The following is a 24,679-nucleotide window of genomic DNA, read 5'->3' on the forward strand; positions in this document are numbered from 1 at the left end:
GCTGGGTCCCACTGATTTGACAAGAACAAGGGGTGCTGGCAGGCTCACAGCGGGGCCAGCACCAGAGCCGCAGAGTCAGACACAGAAGAACCTGGAGCAGCCAGCCACGTGAGGCTGCTTTCCTGCCATGGCATGAAGCTGTTGCATTCATAGACACCTCAGCAGGACCTGTTCCTGCCTCTGCCAGGGTCCTGCTCACATCTTCTTCATAAATCTTTCCCTTAGAAAGACACCATCAATAAGCCACAGAGGCCAACATGTGACCGAAAAACCATTCCATTATTAAGCCTGTAATTGCCGAGAATTAATTTGCTAATTGCATGCAACTAATCTGCGTCCCTTTTGTTTTATGTCAATTAACAGAGTAATTAAAAAGAAGCAATCTTCATGCTCTCTCCTCCCTGGCAGCCTCAGACGGCCAGAGCTGATGAGACAGTCCGCCCTTCCTCGGCCTCATTAACAGCTCTTCCACCAGTGTGCTGAACACAAGTCCTTGAGGCAAGGTGGCTAATGGGACTCCATTGCTCTGCTGCAGCAGCGCCTGGACCAGGATCAGAGCCTTGTGAGTTGTTACAAGTGCAGCCTTCCGGTTGGCAGGGCCACTGACTGTTACAGCACAGGGATTCTGATGGTGATGGGCACAAGGGCACACTGCAGGGAACTTCTGAACATTAGGTAAGACACTGCAGTAAGTCTGTATGTCCCTTGCTGGGATCACACACTAGGCCCCTCATCCCATGGATGTTGGAAGAAGGTGCTGATATCCCTGAAGCTATGAAAGGTGCAAGCATCTACTAGATTGCAATATGAGGCCTAGGAGCACAAGAGGGAGAGCCTTCTGGGGGAGAGCCTGAGAAAGCTTGGCTGTATGTATGTATGTATGTATGTGTGTGTGTGTGTATGTGTGTGTGTGTATGTGTGTGTGTATGTATGTATGTGTGTGTGTATGTACGTATGTATGTATGTGTGTGTATGTGTGTGTGTATGTACGTATGTATGTATGTATGTGTGTGTATGTATGTGTGTGTGTGTATGTATGTATGTATGTATCTTACTCCTGCTCTGCCCTTCTCCCTGAGGGCTCTAATGTGGGTTCAGCTCCCTTAGCAGGATCAAATGGCACCTCAGGAAAAAAAATGCATGTTCATTCTCCCAGCTCACACGCTGCAGTCTAGGCCTCACTCCCGAACCCCTTGCTGGGTGATTCCTTCACATGTGTGGCTGTTGCAGCTCTGACTTCAAGATTTCCACTAACAGCTTGTCTTGATGATACTCAGTTTCCTGCTTTCCCTGATGCAGCCAGCTGCTAGAGAACTGACCCAGCCGCCTGGGCTGACCAACATGGCCTGGGGCTTTCTGGCCTCAGCACTTGGACAAACCTTCCTCTCAATCACACATCTGCGCTGACACAGGGAAGCTGAGCCTGGTGGGAGAACTACCTGGCCCCAGGCCTAAGGACCTCACAGACCTCTTCCTCAGCCCCTGCCCAGCAGTCCTCCTGTCTGCTCTCATGTTGAAGACCCTACTCTGGATCAAGGTCCTTTCTTCAGTGGCAGAATTGGCACCATGATCTCAGGACATGTTGCAGCTAACCCTCTTAAGTGTTCAGTCAGCCTAACTCACAAGTTACATTGTGGCTTTTAGCGGCCTGAAGCGCTTTATGCTTCTGTGTGACCTCCATTAAAAGACTCCCCAAACCACCACCCACCCCTCAAATATATCTCTATCACTGGTATGTAAGATGTATCCATTTGTCTTCAACTTCCACTGGGACCTCATCTTGCCTCTGGGAACATCTTGAGCAGATGGTCAGGGACTGTGGTGGGGCAGGAAGGTGCCCCACGGCACAGCAGGCCCAGGCAGCAGCATAACTAGAGCAGCCCATGGATTTAGGCAAACGGCCCCTCTACATCTCCAGGCCAGCTTAATGGGCTGTGGACGGGCCTGTGAGTCAGTCACACACTCACAGTTCTCTGCTGAGCAAGGACAGATCTTAGAGTGGCCCAGGGCCCCCTAGCAAGCGGCCAGTGATTTCTACTGACTGTTGCCTGCGCTGACGTGACCTGGAGCCCATGTTTCTAAACACCGATGCCAAGCCTGCATATCGATGTCCAGGTGTGAAACATCTGGACTCTGCAAGGGAGTATTGGGATGGTCACACAGTATGCTCTGTGAGCCTCGCCCTTCTATGGAGTCTATCACATCTTCACGATGGCCCACAGAGGACAGCAGTGTGTTCCCTGCTTCTTACAGATGGCATTTGAGATGTGTGGTGGCTTCTATGAGAATGGCCCCCATAGGCTCATATGTTTGAGAACTTGGTCCCCCATTGGTGAAACTGTTTGGGAAGGATTAGGAAGTGTGGACTTGTTGGATGAGGTGTGCCATTAAGGTTTTGAGGTTTCAGAAGACTCACACCATTCCCAGTGTGAGTTTTTGCTCCTACTTTCAAGCCAAATTAAACTCTTTCTTTTACAAATTGCTTTGGTCCTGGTGTTTTGTCATAGCAATGGAAAAGGAACTAATACCAAAGATGTCTTAGTGACTACAAGTGCCCTGCTGCTTGGGGCTCAGGCAAGATCTAGCCTGTTACTCCCTCGCTCGGCTCACAGACACCAGCAGCCTCCATGTTTCTATGATTTAATGGTTATGTTTACTGCACCACAGAGTATGACAGCCTTTGTTCCCTTTAGGAAGTCCTCAAGCAGCAGAAAACACTTGTCTTATGTTCATACAACCATAGATAGTGAATGTTATGTGAATGCATGCATATATGGAGCATATATGCACATGTGCACATGCACTATACATATGGGCACAGATATATACATATGTATACACTCACATAACATGCACATGTGTACCCACTGTGTACATACATGTATGTCTGCTCAGTATATTCTATGCCAACATATTCATATACCAGCCATGTATGTGTGGACACATCTGTGTGCACAAGGCCCCACAGAAAGCTCACTTCTTGGTTCTATGCAGTTTCCGGGGCCTTGGTGTACACTGCAGCAGGAGTCCCATTGTTCAAGGAAAAGGCAGTTGGGATGTATTTGTCATCCCTACAGAATGCATTTGGAGACTGACGAAGGTCATAGTGGCAGTGTTGGTGACCCTGAATTAAGGGATACAGGAATGATTGTGAGTTTATGATATAATGGAGCAGAGAAGGGAGTTTGGACCTCTGTCTACTGCTGTGAGGACTGTGACCACATCCCTTTCACACATGACTGAGATAATATCCCATGCTTCCCCAAATCTGTCACAGATAATGAGACCATGACCCCAAAAAGTTCACCTGCTCCAAATGTGTGAAGGCCCACAAAGGTTCTTAGTGAGATCTGAGCTTGCTTTACTCAGCAGGGCTGCATTAGAGGATTGCTTGACCATGGACATGGTTACTAGGTGATTGGAAGGGTCTGCACTTGGCTGTGCTAAGGGGAGGTCTTTGCTCCACCCCTTGGCATTTCTATAAATAGCCCTTTAGACGAGACAGTGAGGGCCAGTGCATCTATCCTTCTATCCTTCTGTCTAAATCTCTTATCCCTCTCTCCTCAAGAGTACCCTGGGGAAAAGGTGGAACTGGTCTCCCACAGCACATAAGGAAGGACCATATCCCCAAAACTACTGCAGTGAAACTCTCACTCCTAACTAGTCACACTGGATCATCCACACCCCCAAGTGACCATTTTTATAAAGTAGTGTTGTCCTGGGAAGTATGTCTGCTGGGAGCAATTAACAGCTCACCGTTGAGCTTGCCACTACATAGGAAGCAGTTGATCCTCAGCCACTATGCTGGGAATGGCGGCCAGGGCTGAAGAGGTTGGCACAGCATGCCTGCTTGAATGTTTTACCACAATCTCCTTAGCAGTGAGTGAACCAGATGTGAAGACAGCATCTGCATACACTGTGCAACATGGATCACGTGTACACATGTATACAGTGTGCTCTGAGCTCATGGGCATTGCAGGGGGTACATTGTTTCCACATGTGTGGTGTCATGTGTCATGTCTGTGTGCCATGTGTCACTCAAATGTGTGTGTGTGGGAGCATCAGATGAGAGGCCTCATTTAGATGCCTGGAGTGAGGGCCTGGTAGTATGTGTTAATGGAGGCAACATGAAGCAGGCCAATTTCAAAGCAAATAAAAACCTGGCTCAGACTTACAGTGCAGCTATTTCCTCCCATGATCAGCTGTGCTGTGAGTTAAATTAGCCAACAGAAATGCACAGGGTGGAAGCTTCTGCCAGCTAGACACCTGTAAATCATCCATCAGCCAAAACAGTCCTCCTGAGCACTCACCATCAGGGCCGGGGAGTGGGGAGCCTGGATGAAGAATAGTTTTGTTCTGGCAGAAGCAACTATATCCCCTCTGCTAGCTCAGGATGACAGCTGTTGAGAGGTCTCACAGCTGCTTGGCCCCACATACATCCAATAAGGTTGGACAACCAGAGAAGCCACATTGGAAAGCTGATCCAAACGTGGAAATGGGGACAACCGATCTGAAGCAAGCACAGGCAAGCATGTCTGTCTGTTAATAGATTTGTTCACTATGGCTTCAGAGCATCTCTGGCTCACCCACTAGTGTGGGTGTCCATCTGGTCTTCCAGGATGCCCAGCCACTCTCCACAGTCTAATTATTTAAAGATAATTTTTTCAAAATATCTGTCTCTCTATATCTCTATTTTTCTCCCTCTTCCCCAATTGTATCTTCAACCCATTGGGTGCTTGGTATTATTTCCACCTAGAGTTGAGTCTGGTCACAGAATCATCTCTCTCTCTGTATGTCCAGCTGTTTTTGCTGGTTGGTGATTTGCTGGTATTTCCCACAGATACTCAATTAATTGTTGTATTCACGCTATGCTTTATATTTGAATGACACTGTGAATGGTTTTCCTGACATTTGTCCCTCTTCATTGCTTTCTGTAGATTCTCTCAAATGTAGAAACCCTGGGATTCCTGTACTGGTACTACAGGCTATTCTGGGTATCCGTGAGTTCCCACTTGTCTGATTCTCCTTGTCCTTCCTGCTGAGTTGGTGCCTCTGTTCTCACCAGCTTGTGGTGGGAGCAGATCCATACCCTACTCTGTACCAAACAGCATGTGGCCATCCTCCTCTTGTAAGGCTTTGGTCTTCAGTGGAAGTTTTATTTTATCATATTGTTTCTGCACCCACAAAGAAAATAAGATCTCTTATAACAATCATCCCGGGAGTCTCCTGAGAGTCTCCACAAAAGACTGCCACTTGCCTGCCCATATGACTGCTGTGGGTCCAAACCCAGCCCTGTCTCCAACCCACCTGCTGGGTGGATTCCTGGGGTGCCAGCAGCAGCTGTGCAGCATGGATCCTCACCTGACACCCTATCCCAAGAGGAGGAGCCAAAGGCTGCTGCAGTCCTGTCTTTCAGCCCACCTCCTCCCTCAGTAAGCCTCTGCCACCAAGCCTGTGGTCAGTGGGCTATGTTGCCCACCCCCATCCTTTCTCTCCTTACGAGACCCCGCTTCCCCTCCTTCTTCACAGCCTCCTCCTTTGCCTGCCTCACAATAGGTCTCCCCATTGTCTCACGGGGGCGTCATTACTGTCCCGCAGTGTGACATCATAATAGGCTGCTGTCCCGGGAAACAAAGCCCTTTGGAGACACCAAGGAGACACGTCGTGTTTATGTCGTCACTGACTAGACAGAAGTGGAAATAGAGGGGGGCAGAGTAAACATCTGTAGATTGGGAAGAACAATACCATTTGTCCCCTTTTATTTCTGAAGCTGCTGAAATTATGCCTTGCACAGCACAGAAATGGAGTGTGTATGTTCGTGTGTGTGTTTGTGTGTGCTCGCACTCGTGCGCGTGCAGGTGGATTAATAAAAACCATTGAAATGCAAATTGAGGACCCCTCCTCCAAAACAAGCTAGTCATCACCCCCATTGTCCCAGGATACATAGAAGCCCACCAGCAGGAGACAAGGACTCAGGACCTCCCGCCTGAATGGCCAGAGAGGAGCATGCTGCAGGTCACAGCAGCTCAGATGTGACAGACCTGTGACCAGCAAGTAGGGGGTGCAGACTGTAGTTTCAAGGTCCCTCCGCATCTTTACTGTCTCCATCTTTATTTTGAAAAAATAAACTCAGAGGTTGTTTCTTACAAAACATGCAAAATACATATCATGCAACAGTATATGCAGGAATAGCCATAAATAGGAGCTCACAACTGGGACAAGGTATGCCTGGAGCTATGCAGAGATCATGACAAGAGGTAAAGGCCACTAGGAAAGTCAAAAGTGCCATAGCTCCCAGATATGTGTTTGTTCTGAGATGGCTGAGGCACCGCATGCCATTCTCAGACTCAAGTCTCAGGTGATGAGGGGCCCAGACCATAGCTGTTTGGGTGCAACCCCTGCAGAAACAAACAGTCAGTTTAGCATTGCAGGAAGAGGGTCTGGTTAGAAATCCAAGCAAAAAGGGAAGCCTAGCCTGTGGCTGCTCCCATGCAGACCACATAAAAAGCTGGGGCAAGAATGGCCAACCCCAAGGATCCCTCCCCTCTTCTAGTCTCCAGAGAGGCACTCTGGGGGATGCAATTCTGAAGCCGGTGATACCACCCAGCATCTCCACCCACTAGCTTCACAGACGGGTCTGTGCGGCAATGTGAGTAGTAACCGGCATTTAAAGATGCACCTGGTAGTTAAGCCTAATGTGTTCTTTCTGTTGGAAGGGGTCTCCAACAATGCTTCCTTCTGCGCTTTGCTGAAGATTAACTGTTTATGACCCTGCCATGTGACACTGGGTGATAAATGCCTTTGCCTTCCAGTACATGTCAGCGGAGCTCTCAGGCATAAAATTTTAGGCTTGTCTGCTCTTCCTCCAAGGGGCCTGGAGACCCACTTGTCTATTAGCCACACAGACTTCACTTTCTGGGACTGCATGGGACATTTTGATCCTTGCCAGTAGTGCCTCTTCCAGCTGAGTCTGGAAAAAAGAGAGGCAGAGAGAACGTAAAGGGTCTGCTGGGGATTGTATACACACACACACACACACACACACACACACACACACATGAACACACCAATAGTGGCATCTGCATGCATACTCATGATTATATATGCATTTAGACACATGTACTCGTGCTCACATGCATGCATTCAGGCACCTTCACATCTTCACGTGTGTGGACTCAGACACCCGCACACATGCTCACATGTGTGCATTTAGACACCTGCATGTAACTGCATAGAATCCTACTGATTTCTACTCCAAGGACATGGGTGAGGGTCACATTTCCAGAATGGTACATGTTCAGGAGCGAGAGTCTAACTGGGCAGGCCTGAGGTGAGGCTTGGCCCTAGCAGACCCTAGAGGCAGGATCTCTGCTGTGTGTACAATCATGCTGGCTAACACATACGGCTTCCAGCCTTGCCTGAGCCAAATTGGACTTAGCTATGGACATGCCACTACCCAGACAGCTAGGAGTGCTTGTGCTACAACACAGTAGGTCCATATCCTCATTTAAAATTTTTCTAAAAACACCCAAATAAATGCTGCTGTGAAAGACTGAGTAAAGCCTGGGCTCCTGGGCCCTCCCTATGGATCCAGCCTGGAGGTGGAACCCCGGAGATCCCACAGGCTGGGGTATTGGCAGTTGTATGGTAGGGTGGTCCTTTGGCCCCTTCCTCTGTAGTTCAAGCCTCACGGTGTGTTTCTGCTGCATTGTGTGGCCTGGGTAGGTGGGTGTGTCCTTAAATATAGCACGATGCAGCAGTTCCTTGTGAATGCCATGCTGCATGGCGGCACACAGACCAAGGACAAGGATGAGGGCGGGGCAAGGCTGGGTGACAGAATGCCCCACATGCTCCCCAGCACATTTGCTTTGCTTCTCTGCCAAGTGGGAGGCTCTTCCAGCACTGTTGCTGACACCCACTCCCCAGGCCCTTTGTTTCTGGCACGTGCCATCTCGTGCCACTTGGCAACACTGCAGAGGACCCCACACCACGCTCTGCCCAGTGAGGAAAGACTTGTGCTCAGGGCTCACAGCAGAGGCTCTGGACATCTCAGCCACTCTGGCCATTCGAACCTTTTGTTCAACCCTGAGGACAAGGCAGATGCAGCCTGCCTTTGTAAGAAAACTATCAGAATTCCTAACCTCCTCCCCCAACGGAGGGTGATTCTCCTGAGAAGCCACTAGGAGGTCAGCAGGGCAAGGGCCAGGAGGGTGTGAGAACTGTCTACAGCCCTTCCTTGTCCAAATCTAATGCTGAAAGTGTTCGCTGGAGTACAGAGGACCTGCTTGGCCAACACAAAGCTTGGTCAAGGCTTTCTTTAAAAACGAACCAGGAAGGTACACTTTAAGTTAATAATGAACTTAAAAGCTGCCAGATAAACCATTTGGAAAAGCCATTTTCTGAGTTCAAGATCTGTGACTCTGGCTTAGCCCAATTGGTCTGTAACTTGAGGATTTGGGACTCAGGGCTAATTTGGTTCCTATGAATTGATTATGCAATGTCCAGCCATGAGTTCCCCGGTTAATAGTTTCCTCTAAGACTTGGGCATCATAGGATGCTGTGGGCTTTGGAACCCACTGGCCAACCCCTGGGCAGGAGGCAATAAGACATGGAGGCCAAGTGGCTCTTCTCCCCAAGGCCTGACTAAAGTGTGGGTATGAGCTCATGGGATGTGGCTAAGGCCTCAATGAGTTGGGCTGGAGAAGGAGTCAGTCAAATCAGTGAAAATTTGCAGGACCATGGTGGATAGTGCCCCATCTTGGCCTTTCTCGTAGACTGAGGGGCTCCTTTCTATTCTGGCTGCTGTAGCACAGGCCACTGAGCTGCAAAGAACAGGAATTCATTCCTTATGATCCTGGGGCCTGGGAAGTCCTGGTGGGGAACTAGCAGACTGGCAAACTCTAGATCCGTAGAATCCTGTACCTTGTGGTAGCATATTCTTACTGAACCCTCAGAGGCTGAGGAGAATCAGGGGGTGCTCCATCATCTGTTTCTGTGTGTACAGATTTGTGTGCTCTGGGTCCTCCATGTCTGTGGACTCACACGTTATATGGCCTGCTTTGTGTGTGTGACTATGGTGTATTGTATATGTGTGTTGGGCATGCATGTGAGTGTGTGGATGTGCATGTGGAGGCCAAAACAGGATGTCAGGTGCCTTCCTCTGTCACGCCTTACTGCCTTGAGACAGGGTCTTTCTCAAGTGAGAAGCTCACCATTTCAACTAAGCTGGCTGGCCAGTCAACTCTCAACATCTGCCTGTCTCTGATCCGTGGTGCTGGTGCTCCAGGCAGGTACAACAATGCCTGGCTTTATATACGCATGTTGGGAACTCGAACTCAGGTCTTCACACTTACAGAGCAAGTACTTTTACCCACTAAGCTATCTCCCAGCCTTGATATATGGCCTTCCGTGTCTCATTTCTTTCATATCATGTCCTGGAGGCTCAGGTCACATGGCAATACACATGGCCTTTTTTGTGAATGAACAACATTCCTCTTTACATGAACCTACATCTTATCTGTCCACACATCAGGAGATGGGCATTTGGGCTGTTCCCATCCCTTGGCTTTTCTAAGCAACTTTGCTATGAGCATTGTGGAATTGTGATATCACATGGTGTTCCCATTTTTAACCTTTTGAAGATCCATGAGCTTTTCCAAAGCAGCTGCACTATTTTACATCCCCACCAGTGCTGCGTGCAGATTCTGAGCTTCTGTTTCAAAGATGTTAAAAATAGGTCTGACAAGATGGTTCAGCAGGTAAGGGTGCTTGCCATCTGGGGTTTTAGCTCCAGGACCCAAGAGCTTGTATAAGCTGTCCTATGACTTCCACACATACACTGTGGCATACATAAGCCCACACAGAGAAATAAAATTTTAAATGTAATGAAAAATTAAATCATTTACAGAAGAAAATGGCCTCCCTCACTGTGGTATGACACATTGCTCTCCTGACCCCTCCTGACACCTGTCAATGGAGCAGTCATAGTCACGAACAGAGGGACAGTGTATATGCAGGATCACAGGAAGGCACTGTTGTGTACTGTCCCTGGTGCATACACTTGTGCTGAGGATAGCTGAGCTAGTTGTGGAGTTAGGGTGTCACGGCGAGATACATTCATAGGTGAACTAAGCCCACCTTATTTTCACTGTAGACTTAGAGGTAGAGTGACTGGCCCATTTGGGTCTCCTCAGCCCTGACAAGGTCTTAAGGATAGATATGCCACCTGCACACCTTTGAAAAGTCATGTGGCCATTAGCTTTTGACTGAACTAATGTTAAAACAGTCTAACAGGATGGGAAAGAGACTCATGAAGGTGAGGCCCCATGGGACTGCTGGAGGGCAGCACAAAGTAGCTTCCATCCCACCTTGTGGCATTTGTATGGATCTGAATATGGCACAGAGTCACCTCTGTTCTCTACAAACACCCAGCCTGCTCCTGCTTCTCAGTATCATGGTCTCTAGGGAGTGAAGGCAGGTGTGCCTCCGCAGGAGGAACTTTTGATGCTGAACAATGGCAGCATACATTCTGTCTAGCATACAGATCAAGTCTCCTGGAGAAAACAATTACATTTGAATTTGACACACTATCAGCTGCCTTAAACCAATTGAGCTCATAGGAACCAGGTTACCAGGGAAACCATGTTGGAAGGATGACCAGCCAGGAAAACACCTTACTTATAGCCTGGAAATTCCTGAAGCCTCACTAGCTGCAGTGGAAATAACTAAAGTTAGTTGAAGAAATTAGTTTAAATTAAAGACTATTAAGAGGATGAAAACACAAGCTACAGGCAGAGTGAAAACATCAGCAAACCATGGACCGGTGAACACGCAGAGGGACTCTCAAAGCTCAATAGTGAAAAACAAGCAACCCACACGGAAACTAGAACCATGAAGAGTCATCCCACCCAAAAGGCTTCCAGAGGAGAAATGGGGCATGCGAAGGTCCTCAGTGTCCACCACCAGGGAATGCAAGTGGGACCATGGGGAAGCTCCGCTTGCCCCAGTCAGAGTGGCTGAGATAGAAACAAAGATGGAGCCATGTCTGGCAGCACACACATAGGATCCCAGCACTCAGGATGGAAGCAGGAGGATTGTGAGCTAGAGGTCAGTCCAAGAAACTGACAAGGCTGGAAGTGTGGCCACTCATACAATGTTGGTGAGAATGTAAATGGTACAGCCACTGCAGAAGTGTGTGCATTTGAGCTATTCAGCAGCTGCAGTTCTGAGGTTTTATTCAGAGAAATGGAAACTTGTTCAGCTTATTCATGGCAGTTATGTCGTTAACGGCCAGAAACTAGAAACAATGTCCTGTGTAGGTGATGGGTAAAGGATTGTGGCTCAGCACATCATAGCCACTACTCAGCTATGGAACAGTGACCATTGATACAGAGCAAGAAGAGATCTTGGAGGGGGTACTGAGGGGGGAAAGCTGTCCTCAGAGCTTGAATTCAGTCCAGACCTGCCTTCTTTGTCTCATAATACTTAGTATACAGAGTTGGGGGACACACAAGTACCTGAGGGGCAGGATGTGCCTGCGAAGGGTATCTAGGAGTGGCAGGGTGGGGGAGGAAAGCCTGGTAGCTAGGGGGCAACTCTAGGTCTCACTGGTGTTGGTTATATAGAAAGGACAGATATACTATAGGGACATCACATCCAGGGTGTTATGTGGGATCACAATTTCCCCAAGTGATACTGAGGGACTTGGGTGAGATATGCAGCGGACATCGCTGGGCCGTCTGTCCTCAGCCTCCTGTGGGTCTATCATTACTTCAAAATAACAAGTGTGTGGTTTTTTTTTTAAAGTGACAGCAGGCGTTGCTTTGTTCCAGGCAAGTAAGACGCTGAGCCCATCTCAGCATGTGTCACGGGAGGCCCTTCTGCTGCCCGGAATCTGGGCATGTGGCTTGGCAACTGTTATTCTGGTATCGTTTTATCTTACATTCAAAGTGATTAAAAAGCCTCATTGTCATAACAGCAATTTTTAAATCTGTTTGCACAGCAAGGCAGAAGAAATGGCAATAGCCTTGACAGAGAAAGGGAAGCAGTGAAGCCATCTACCTGCACACTACAGTGTTTCCCAGAGTCACCTTCCACACTATAGCTCTGGGGATCCAAAATACACTGGAGGGTGGTGTGAGTAGCTGTGCACATCCTTAGCTGCACACCCATCTGCCTTTCGAGTCACAGTGAAAGTGTGTTCAATTAACACACTCATGGCCACATAGTCATCAAGAGGTGTGAATATCGCTGTCCTCCAGGGTTTCACCTTGCCTGTGGACGAACAGTGCTCTGAGGTGGTCGGCCCTCCCTCTGTTCCATATCTCCATAGCCTCTGCTTCAGCCATATCTTGCTGAGAAAAACTGCTTTGCAACAGGCTTGATGCCATCAGTGCTGTCTGTACGGCAAATCCTCAGATTTGGTAGATGGTTGTAATTAGCTTCACACACGTGCACAAAGCTGATGATGGGTCAGCAGCCTGAGTCCAGCTGAAGGCAGGGTCTCATTCGGGCCCCAACATCTGGTTTCCTGGCTGGTGCCCCTACTGTTGGCTCAAATGCCCCACCTGCTCTGGCAAGCCAGGGAATTGCATATTAGAATGAGTTGCCATTACACACCCAACACAACAACTGTGTGTAAGGGACCACCCACACATAAGTAGGCAGAACTTGTAAGTCACTGCTGTTGGGAGTGAAAAATGGTATTGTCCATGGATTAGTTATTTTCTTCACTGCCCTAGAGAAAGGGCTTATTTGGGCTCACAGTTTGAGGGGGTACAGTTGATCATGGTTGGGAAGATGTGGCAGCAAGACCATGAAGTGGAGGCAGGGGGATATGCTGCTGCTGCTCATAAACATAGGAGCCCTGTTCGTAGAATGATGCCACCAAGATTTAGGCTGGATATTCCCATCTCAATTAACACAATCTAGAAACTCCCTCACAGATGTGTCCAGAGTATTATTTCCTAGGTAATTCTCCATGCTGTTGAGTTGACAATATCAACTATCACCCCACCACCCAGCAATTCCATTCCGTGTTCCTGCTGCTGCATTTACATACACAGAAGGTGTAACCGAGGTTTTACAAACCTGTGCACCTGAGAAATTCATGAGCACCCAGAATGTGCCTTGTGCCTCCTCTTAGCCAGCATCTGACACCAGGCAGTTGCCTTCTGGCTTTGTTTTGTTTTGCTAGTCCAGTATGTTTCTAGAACTTCACTCCTTGTGTGAGTTCATTAAATGTGTCCTGTGTCTGGTTTCTTTTTCCAGCACAATGTCCCAGGGAGTCATCATGACCTGTAAGACTCCAACGTCTATTTCACGGAAATTGCTGAGAAGTACTCTGGCTCAAACGAATTGCCACAAGAACTCACTGGACAAGGTCACCATCTGAAGACACCATGAACAAAGTTTCAGGAGAACGTCCATCTGTGTGGATGTTCATTCACGTGTCTCTTACCTGACCATCTGGATCACAGGATGGGGGAAGTCTTGTTTTATGAGAAAAAAAATACTTGTTATGCAAAGGGACCATACCCATGACAATGGATTAAAGTCCCAATTGCCAGTGAGAGGGCCAGGTCGAATCAGTCTTTTCCAGGCTGGGTCTTACAGTAGCTGGTGACAGCATGTGCATTTCACTGGAGACCGATAGAATTAACCAGCTTCTCCTAGGCTTACTGGGTGTTGGTTTCTTGTCACTGTCAAGTGTCTGTCTCTGCCCTGCTCTGCTGAAGTGAGCCACAATGTTATGGATATAAGTCTTTCAGCACATATAGGCGAATGCTTCTCCTAACCTTAACATGTCTTTTCATTTTCTTAAAGATGCCTTTGACAAGCTTTCGTGGGCTGGGGAGGTGGCTTGTGGGTCAGAGCATGATGAACTGAGTTTGAATCTCCAGTACTTATGTGAAAAAAAAAGTTGGGCATGAATGCACACTTGCTTATAATCCCATAGGTACTGGGCAGACATAAGAGAACTTCTGGGGTTTGCTGCCACCAGTCTATTTCTAGGTTCAGGGAAAGACTCTGTCTTGAGGAAATAAGGCAGAGAGTGATAGAAAAAGCTACCTGATATCCTTCTCTGTCCTCCGCCATATGCATGCACAGGTACACATACCCAAATATGCACATATACCACACACACATTACACGTATGCACTGGAGTTGGAGTGACAGTTGGTTGCCAGCCACTTGATGTGGGTGCTGGGAACTGAACTCAGTCCTCTGCAAGAGAAGAACATGCTCTTAGCCATTGAACTGTCTCTCCAGCCCCTTTGCACACTTTTTAAAAATCAAATTTGTTTTTGTGTTTATGGGTGTCTTACCTGCATGTATGTTTGTATACTACCTGGATGTCTGGTGCCCATGGAGGCCAGAAGAGGGTGTCAGATGCCCCTGGACTGGAGTTACAGATGATTGTAAACCACTCTGTGAGTTCTGGGACAAGAACTGAGGTCTTCCAGAAGAGCCATCTCTCCAGCTCCCCCTTGTTTTGTTAAGGGGTATTTGTGTGTGTGTGTTTCCTTCCAACGGGCTCATTGCTTATCTCAAGGTCAGAAACATGACTTTGAGTCTTAAAGAAAAACTGTAAGTTTTCAGTGTGTGCTTCTTATCACATCAACTTCTCTTTAACTTCAGCTTATGAATAGATGTTTATTATGGAAATGTGTTTAAAATGGTGATTTTATTTTTGTTCTAGCTAGATAATCATAGACTTTTGCCTTGATCTGTTAATATGGTAAAAATAAATTGACATTTGAGCATTGACCCAACCTTGCATTCATTCTAGGGAGAAGCAGTCCTTAGGCATTGTATTGCTGGTTTTGACTTGCTAGTATTTTGTGAACGATTTCCATTTATAAGAAACATTTGGTTTGTCACTTCCATTACTTGTAATATCTTTGACAGCTTTGGAATTAGACCATGCTAGCTTTGGTGTTACACAGGAGCCAACTTGTGCTGCCTTTTGAGGGCCAGCCATGTGATCTCCTACCATCCATGTGCCCTCGGTGCTACCCTGAGTGCCTGAAATGAGCAGGTGCAAGTAAGCGCTTGTGCCATGAACATACTACAAATCACACCTTCCCGTCCTGGAGAATAACTCGTTAAACATTTACCAGGAAACATAGCTTGGACTCACAAACAAAATGTTTTCCTTCCTGTATTTTCTGAAAGAGACTACAGTTTGTAATCTCTCTTCCTTAGGTATATGCAGAATTTATCCACTGAGATTGGAGTCTGGTGTGGCGAGGTTGTTTTGCTTGACTCCAGTTCCTTTCATAGGTTACAACTATTTATATAGTTCTAAATTTTCCTCATTCCTGCTTCTGCTTTGGTTAATAATGTTTTTAAGTGGATTTTCCATTTTCTCTATGATGAGATTTCCTAGCTTGAGGCTGTTCACAATATTCCCTTATTAGTTATTATCTGGCCACTATGACAAAATGCCTGGTAAACAACTTGAGCATCTTTGCTATGGTTTTTATTGCTGCAGCGGAACACGGTGACCAAAGTAACTTGGAGAGGAGGGGTTGATTTGGCGTACACTTTCACAGCACTGCTTATCACTGAAGGAAGTCAGAACAGAAACTCAAACAGGGCAGGAGCCTGGAGGCAGGAGTTGATGAAGAGGCCCTGGAGGGGTGCTGCTTACTGGCTTGTTCCTCACAGCTTGCTCAACTTGATTTCTTATAGAACCCAGGACTACCAGCCAGGGATGGAAACACCCACAATGGGCTGGGCTCTCCCCCATCAATCACTACTTAAGAAAATACCCTGTAGGCTTGACTGCAGCCTGATCTTACAGAGGCATTTTCTCAATCGAGGGTCCCTCATCTAAAGTGACTTTAGCTTGTGTCAAGTTGACATGAAACCACCCAGCACATCGAGGAGGGGCTTATTTGGGTTCTTGGTTTCAGGAAGACATGACTGTAGAATGGAGTGCAGTCAGAGTACAAGGCTGCTTACTCACATTTAGTGAATCAGGAAGCTGAGTGCTCAGGCCACACCCAAGGCTAGGCTATAACCCATAATCCAACTACCCACTTCCCCCAGCTAGGCCCCCAGTTCCTAAAGGTTCCATACTCTCAAAACAGTGCTACCAGCTGGTGACCAGTCAAACACCTTCAAACCATAGCACCTTCCAAAATCTGTATTGTTCCTGATGTAGAAAACATGTCTTCCCTTTTGTTTTTGATCACTTTTACTAATTGCATCACCTTTTCAGAGTCGATTTGCAGCTTTTCTGACTTGCCATGTTGTTTGCTTGCTTCCTGATTTTTGTTCTGTTCCTATCAGTATTTTCCTTTTTCACTTGTTTGGGGTTTAATTTTTGTCTCACCACACATGTCAGATGAAATGTTAAGGGTGAGAGATACTTCAAGGTCACAGAGCTGTTGGATTTAAAAGGCAACATCCTCACCTGCATCCTCACCACGTACTCAGCCCCATCTTAGCAGTGAAGGTGGTGATCCCTCTGTGTTGAAGGTACTAGGATCTTAGATGCTGGCCTGCTGCACTGTAAGATGAGGTGGTCCCTGTTCTAGATTTTTCCAGGAATTTGCAGGCTTAATGCTCACAGTTCCAGTGTATGCTCTCCAGCCCAAGTATCTACTGGCATCTGCCACAGAGGCAAGGGCATCATCCTGTGTGCAGAGATCTGGCTAGTCCGAGTCTACACAGGTGATGTAGGTGTTATTTGTGAGCTCACCTGGCAGCTCTCCACAACTTGGAAGTTAGCAGACTGACTTACTTCTCATCTGAGATGGGATATTCAACATCATATGGAGAAAGCATGCAGCTGACTTGGACACCAACTGTTGAAACACACTTCAATTGCCAGCTGCTGAGTTGTCATGGTTAAGGGTATGTTGAAGTACCAAGTGTGCTCAGGACTAAGCGTCTCAACTCCTGCCTACTGGCAGCTCAAAGTTGACAGAATCAAAACAGACTCCAGCAGGGAGACAGAAAAAAGTGGCTGCTTTTGACAGAATATGCTTTGCAATAAAAAGATGTCCTTGCTGGGTGTGGTGGTTTGAATAAGAATGGCCCCCATTGGCTCATATATTTGAATGCTTAGTCATCAGGGGGTAGCATTATTTGAGAAGAATTAGGTGTGGCCTTGTTGGAAGAAGTGTGTCACTGGAAATGGGCTTTGAGGTTTCAAAAGCCCAAGCCACCCCCACCTCAGGATCAGAAAGTAAAGCTCTCAGCTCCTTCTCCAGCACCATGTGTGCTGCCATGCTCCTCCTAGCCATGATGATAATGAACTAAACTTTGAAACTGTAAACAAGTCCCCAATTGTTTTCTTTTGTAATGGTCATGTTGTCTCTTCACAGTAACAGAGCAGTGTCTATGACACTGAGTGTGGCAGTGCACGCCTTTAATTCTAGCACTCGGGATGCAGAGGCAGTCTAATTTCTATGAGTTTGAGGTCAGCCTGACTACACAGAGAGCTTCAGGCCAGCTAGGGACACATCATGAGTACCTGTGTGAAAACAACAACTAAAAAAGGCCCTTGCCTGTAATTCCAGAACTCAGGGGACTAAGAAGGGTGAGTTAGAGTTTGAGGCCAGTCTGGGCCATATCAAGACCCCTGCCTCAAACAAACAAACAAACAAACATGAAAAATAAGAGAATAAGAACAAGTGCAAGAGACAATCAAGCAGAAGCCAGGGTCTTCTCTGGTCTGCAGAAGGCTGGGGGTCCTCTGACCCTACAGCTCTTTGCCAATGAATGTCATTGCCTAAGATGAGGTCACATTGTGTTGTGGTGACCTCAAACCCAATGAGTGAGTCTTTGTAAGGAGAGGAGGATCTGAAATACACAGACAGATAACTTGAAAATCAGCAGGGACAGTAGTGATGAGGCCACCACCAGGGGATGCCAGGAGCCATCAGAAGCTGGAAAAGGCAAGAAGGACCCTCCCTTGAACTTTCAGAGCCAAGACAGCCCTGTGACATTTCCATCCAATAGCCCTGACCTCAAGAACTGGGAATTAATTTCCATTACCTAATCCACTCAGTTTGTGATTCCTCATCATGGTAGTCCCAGAGACTGGTGCTGTATCTAAATTGTCCACAGGGTTCCCATCTCCTCAGTCGCAGGTGCTGGTGGGTGCAGGTCTTGGCCAACATGAGGACTATCTCACACACTTACTCAGCACCCACAGACTGGACACCCTCTGAAAGACCAAGTCTGGAAAGGCCCAGATGAGTATCAAGCTTTCGAAGCTTAAGGGGCCATGACTGGGTATTTCCAGGCCTGATACAATCTCCTATAAATGGGGGGTTGTGAGAAGCCTCCAGGGAGCAGAGGCTAATCACTGACCCTAGAGTACAAGGTGGAAGTGGTAGGGCACACACTACTCCTCCATGGCATCCCTGGAACCCAAGCAGAACTCGTGGTCAAATGCATAGTAGTGACACACTCCAAGGACACACACTGTTGGGAACACGAAGGCTTCTAGGATTTCTCAACGTAGAAGAGAGTCAGGGTTCCCTACAGCTAGGCATTTGACTGTGAGATCCGAGGCCCTGTGCACAGAAGCCCTAGGCGCCTCCCCTCAGCCCTCCTTGCCCTGCCACTCTTCACGCTCATTTTCAGGGCCTCGAGGATGCAAAGGCATCTATGTGATTTTCGTTGTTGTTTGTTTTTCTTGTTGCAAATGTTTGGTAGGCAGCTCTAGAGAACCACAGCTGTGCCTAGATTTCCTGACCCCAAATCTTTTGCCCAAATAAATCCAGACATGTGTGCTGAGGGGAGATGAATACTTAAATGCTTGAATCTACACTGAGCTGCACCACAGCATTACCACCCCTTCCAAGGCATACCAGCTGCCTACATCTGACTCTGTTGTGAGGATGCAGGCTGGTCAGTGCTGCTTGCCCATGGTTCAATGCAAGCATAGTAATTTGTGCTGAAAATTTAGCTGAATGTTTCTTTCTCCCCAGTGAACAGGCAAGGGTTCTTTTTTTTTTTATTTTTTTATTTATTTATTTTACAACACCATTCTTTTCAGGCAAGGGTTCTTATTTCCAGCTTGCCAGAGTGGCTTCCAGCAGAGAGGCTCAGCCTGAGCACCAAAAACCATAGCTCCATATACTGGAGTGGGGATAGCAAATCATTTCATCAAGAAGGCAACTCTGAGCAAGACAGATTCACCTGTTAAATGCTGCCTCAGGCAGAAGTCCAGGAGAGGCCAGGTCAAGAGTAGCTCTGTAGCTGGTCCACAGCATGTGCCTGGACAGCCTCACCCCTACAAAGCTGCAGTTCTGGGGCATCACCTATTCTGTTCTCAGTGCTCATCATTTAGACACTGGAGGTCTGTGCCCCATGAGAGACAGGAATTGGCATAAAACACTGGAAGACAAGCCTGGTACTCCTGGTTAGTTGTAGGGTCCTTGATCTAAGAGAACAAAGGCACAGATACTGAACTCACTTTGTGTTTGTCCTGACTGTCCTCAAATCTGGCCACCAGCGAGATGCAGGGAGGGAGTTGGGGAAACTTGAAGGGTCCCCCCATCATCTGCTGACCAGGGACCCCTTGTGCTGTCAGAAAGGCTTTCAAAACCAGGCCTCTTATCAGCTTGTCCACGTGAGCTTTTAGGAACCTTAGCGGGAGCTCAAAAGAAAAGCAAGTGTATAGTCTCGGTATCCCAAGACACTTCCATGGAGAGCTTCTGAGCCAGCCTATTGACTGAGCACCTGAACATCAGCTCTGCTGCAGGAGTATGAAAGAACTGACGTCACTGAATACATCACTTGCCAGCCTGGCAATCAGCCTGTCAGCCCAGCGGCTCCTCTACTGCACTCTAAAAAGAATCATTTTCAGAGTGCTCTTAACCCAGAACATAACACTGCAAACAAATTGCAATAAAATTAGCACAATCCTGCCAGTGAAGAGCTTGTCCACAAAGGGTAGTTTTGTTCAACTAAAGAGCAAAATTATACTTATTTATTTTTTTAAATTCATTTTTCTTATTTGTCTTCCTGTGTGTCTATAACCTCAACACATGTCCCCAGAAAGTGAGTCTCTAGGGTAATTCTGCCTTCTTGAGTTAGTTACTTTTCCTGTTGCTGTGATAAAATACCCTGGCAAAAGCAACTTAGGGAGATATCATGGTAGATTATTATATATACTAGTAAACAAATTTAGTAAAATAACAGCCTTAGATAATTTGCACTGTAATTTGCACTGTTATGGATTCTTATATGTTGATAAAAATGTAAACTATTTTTATATTCCTGTTTAAGATAAGTTGTATATTGATACAACTACAGAACTATATTGTTATAATGTACATGTATTTCTACTCTTATTTGAAATATTTGTATATTGATACAATGTAAATTTATATCTGTCATACTGTATGTATGTTCTACTTCTGTTTAGGATATTCTGTATATTGATATATATTTAAGACTATTGTCATATTGCATATTGCACTATACATTCCTACCTCTTTTATAAATATCCTGTGTATTGTCACAATTTTGAAGATATCGTCCTTTACCATACATTTGCTTATAGACTGTTTATCTTGTTTATGGGAAGCCTTAGTCCTTAGGTTATTTAGGTAGATAAGACTTATAGATTTATAGTCACCTATGCTTGTCATCTCTATAGTTACGTTAGTTAGGTTATCCAGATTCACAGATAACATAGGTCCGATGGACAGGTAGTCTTCAAACACTTCATGGACCTAGAGAATATGACATTTAAATAACTTAGAATTCTGTTGACGTGAGACACAATTGTTCCTGGTAGCACCAATTTGATCCCAAGAGAATGTTGGGCTTCTAAGACATTTCCAGTTGGAAGTTTGTCTTCTTGGCACAAAATGGCCTATTGGACAAAGAACTGCCCTTGCCTCAACTGCTAACAGTATAAATGCTATCCTTCTGGACAAGCAGGACACAAGAAAAAGTAACTTCTGAATTCTGCCAAGACAGGGTAAGATGGTCTTTCAGAATTCCTGCTTCTAAAAATGGTCTGTCAGATACCCTAGGCCTGTAGCCAATTTGAATACACCAACAATGCTGAGAATCATTAGGTGACTGTCCAGGCTGCCAGCTGTCTCTGTCTACTCTTACAAGATTCCTGAAAGTTGCTTGCATCCATCTTCCATTTCTCAGGTACCATTACATTCCTTCTGAGGTCTTTGATGGGATTAAAGACTAGCAGTTATAGTTACAACTTAGTATATATATAAAATATCTTAAATAGAACATATTAAGTATTAGATTCAGGTTCTTTAGGATAGGACACCTTTTGGAATGATCTTTGTAACATGCATTTACCTATGTTCTAGACTTCTCTGGATTTTAGTATTTGTTTCTTGCTTGATATTGTTCGAATTGGTTGTAGTTCCATCTTATCTAGGTCATTATCCCTCATTACTTCTGGACAATATTTGATAACCATTTCTTTGTATATAGTCTTGTATTAGGTTAGAACCTTCTTATTTAGACAAAAGGGGGTAGCCATTCCAGCTTTGATCTGGAAGGTTCCAACCTCCATTGAGGCTTCGGTAATTGTCACACCTACAAGATGGGGCCAAGAGAGGTCCCTGAAGACCTGAGATCTGGATGGGCCACCTCTCTTGGTGCCTGGACCCTGGACGCTGGAGGTAGACCGAGCAGAGTTCTCCAGAGAACACCGTCAGACTGCACTACACCTTTCCCAGACCCTGTTACCTATCCCTTCATTTGTGAGTTACCCCACAAAATAAACCTCCCTTTTAACTACGTGGAGTTGCCTCAATAATTTCACCAATAGATCATGCCATCATGGTGAGGAAGGCATGGCAGGAAGAGTGTGAGGCAGCTGGTTACATGGCATCGGCAGTTAGGAAGCAGAGAGAGAGATGGAAGCTGGTGCTCACCTCCCGTTGACCTTTTTATTCAGTCTAAGACCCTAGCCCACAGGATATGCCACCTGCATTCAGGATGAGTGTTCTGAACTCAGTCAACCTGATCAAGAAAACACTGGGTATTCTGCTTGTCGGTTTATTGTTGTTATTTGTCTACTTGACACAAGCTAGAGTTATCTTGTTATGCCCAGATCATGGGGACCCCCAAAAGACCACCACAGAGACTGAATCCTATATATAAAAGCAAAGAGCCTTTATTTTCAAGCTCAGAGCTTAGACTCTCTGTCCGACGCAGCAGTGATAGCAGAGAAGCCCCAAGCCCAGGCAGGGTGGGGTTTTTATCTTAGCAGAGGTTGGGGTGAAGGGATTTCTGGGGTCTAAGGAATGTTTGGAATGTCAGGCATTTCCCCTTAGATGCAGGCCTCCCTGGGTGGGGTCAGCTTATGGCTTTTCTTGGGTCTAGATTGCTTGCCAGAAGCTCTGTCTGAGCTTCTAAGAGCCTATCATGGCAGCTATATGGTCAAGCTGTTTTGGGTCCCCCACAATCTGAGAAGAGGAACCTCAATCAAGAAAATGCCTCCTAGCTGGGTGTGGGGGCACACACCATTAATCCCAGCACTTAGGAGGCATAGACTGGTGGATCTCTGTGAGTTCAACACCAGCCTTTTCTACATAGTGAGTTCCAGGAGAGCCAGCTGTATAATAGAGAGACCATGTTGAAAGAAAAAAAAGGGAGAGAGGGAGGGAGGGAGGGAGGGAGGGAGGGAGGGAGGGAGGGAGGGAGGGAGGGAGGAAAGAAAGAAGGAAGGAAGGAAGGAAGGAAGGAAGGAAGGAAGGAAGGAAGGAAGGAAGGAAGGAAGGAAGGAAGGAAGGAAGGAAAATGCATCCATCAGGTTGGCCTGTAGGCAAGTCTGCAGGGCATTTTCTTGATTAATGTTTGATATAGGAGGGCCCAGATAACTGAGTGGGGCCATCCCTTGGAAGGTGGTCCTGGTGCTATAAGAAAGCAGGCTGAGGAAGTCATGGAGAAAGCCAGTAAGCAGCACTCCTTACAGTTTCTGCTAAAGTTCCTGCCTCCAGGTTCCTGCCATGCTTAAATCTGTGCCCTGACTTCCCTCAGTGGTGAACTTTTACTTGGTCATGTAAGATGAAATAAACTCTATACTTTCCAAGTCGCTTTTGATCACGATGTGTTATCACAGCAAGAGAAAACCCAACAAAGATACCAGGGCTGGAAAGATGGCTCAGCAGTTAAGATCCTCTTGCAGAGGATCAAGATTTGACTCCAAGCACCTAGCACCCACATGGCGGCTCCTAACCATCTGTGACTCCAGTTCTAGGGGATCTGACAACCTCTTCTAAATTCTACAAGTACCAGACATGCATGTAGTACACATACATACATTCAGGAAAAACACTTATAAAATAAATAAACCTAAAAACTTTTTTAAGAAAAAAGTCTCTCACAGACAAGCCCAGAGGCTCCTTTCTTGGGTGATTTTAGTTCCTGTCAAGTTGACAATATAAACTGTGTGGCTTATGTAAGCTACGGTAGGCCCATGCTCTTTGTTCTCTTAAGGAGTAAATAGGACTTACCCATCCAAGAAAGGACCTCAGAAGACACACTGAGGGGTCAAGACATAAGGCTGTGTGATTGAGCAAGTTCCTCAGCCTTCTCATGGCTACACTTGTTTTTCATAAGCTCCTATGGAGTGGAGGATGTGGACACAGAGCATGGAAGCATTCCTGCTGGGTCTCTGTGTCAGACTCCCTGGCTCTCTACCTGAATGATCAAAGGCATTCTCAAGTAGCTCTGACTTGGGCCCAAGGCCACACAAGGGTGGTCCTTGCTACCGAAGACCACCGTGTTTTGAGGATGGAGATCAGAAGATCCCATTTTTCTGATGAATATAACTTGTCTGTTTTTATTGATGGCTCAGTATCTTACCTGTTATTCTCATGTGATCTGTCTGTCAGTGCAGTGACTTCTGAAGATTCCAAGCCATGTCAGGGTCTCCCAGGAGCATTTTGCAGTCTGGAGGGAGGGTGTCTGCAAGATAAGACATAGAACCAGCAATAATTCAGCAGCAAGAATGTGGCTTTCCATTAGAGTAAGAAAGAGTTCAGACACTCTTATTTTAATAGAATGTAGTTATAATTGATGATCTATTTTGAGAAATTTAATTTCCAGTGACCTGTTTTCCAAATTAACAGAGTAATAAAGGCCAGTGTGCAGGAGGCAGGGCCAGCTACTGAGGAGCCCAGGTTGAAGGTGTGGTCCTGCCTCAGGTGTCCAGAGGAGGGGCTGCTATATTTTAAATTCAAGTGTCACCAAGGGCTGGGCTGAGGCAGCTGGAAGATCTGTGAAGTCACTATGTAAAACCATAACTCTGCAAATCTCTAAAAACTCTCAGAACTGGAATGGATAACCTCTCGTGAGAAGGGGTTGGGTCATTGCTGGAGTTCCACCAGTCCCACAGCAAGAGGGAATGCATCTATACACCTGCCTCCCCAGATTATTATGCTGGACCACCAACAGGGGAAGAAGAATAAGGTGAGAGAAAGCTAGCTACTCCAGAGCAGGAGACTCCGCAGGCAGGCCTATGAGGTGATGGAAGATCCAGTGAGTTGGGGAAGTGATCAGTCCTGATCTCCCTGGTGTCCCCCAGTTGGAAGTCTAACCCCATTCCTGCTATTTTATACTTGCTTGATGCTAGCTCACGCCTAGGGGCCTGTTATTCACAAAGACTTACTCTGTACTTTGAACAGCGGCAGAGATGGTCTGCAAATACGATGAGGACAGG

At 46.5% G+C, this 24,679-nt stretch overlaps 1 long non-coding RNA gene across 2 annotated transcripts in view; it reads right to left on the bottom strand.

The window, feature by feature from the left end:
- Positions 1-6,094: 6,094 nt before the first annotated feature.
- The window catches only part of LOC121828976 (uncharacterized), a 28,387-nt gene continuing 9,802 nt past the window's right edge, over positions 6,095-24,679 (bottom strand). Inside the window, exons 2-4 of one of the 2 annotated variants that reach the window (XR_013051004.1) lie at positions 23,824-23,925; positions 20,634-20,705; positions 6,095-6,970 (exon numbers count right to left, since the gene is read on the bottom strand). This is a non-coding gene — a long non-coding RNA (uncharacterized LOC121828976). The remainder of the gene's footprint in view (positions 6,971-20,633; positions 20,706-23,823; positions 23,926-24,679) is intronic. The other variant, XR_006071751.2, reaches the window with a different exon arrangement.

The sequence above is a fragment of the Peromyscus maniculatus genome, chromosome 4, assembly GCF_049852395.1.
Source record: "Peromyscus maniculatus bairdii isolate BWxNUB_F1_BW_parent chromosome 4, HU_Pman_BW_mat_3.1, whole genome shotgun sequence".
Lineage (NCBI taxonomy): Eukaryota > Metazoa > Chordata > Mammalia > Rodentia > Cricetidae > Peromyscus > Peromyscus maniculatus.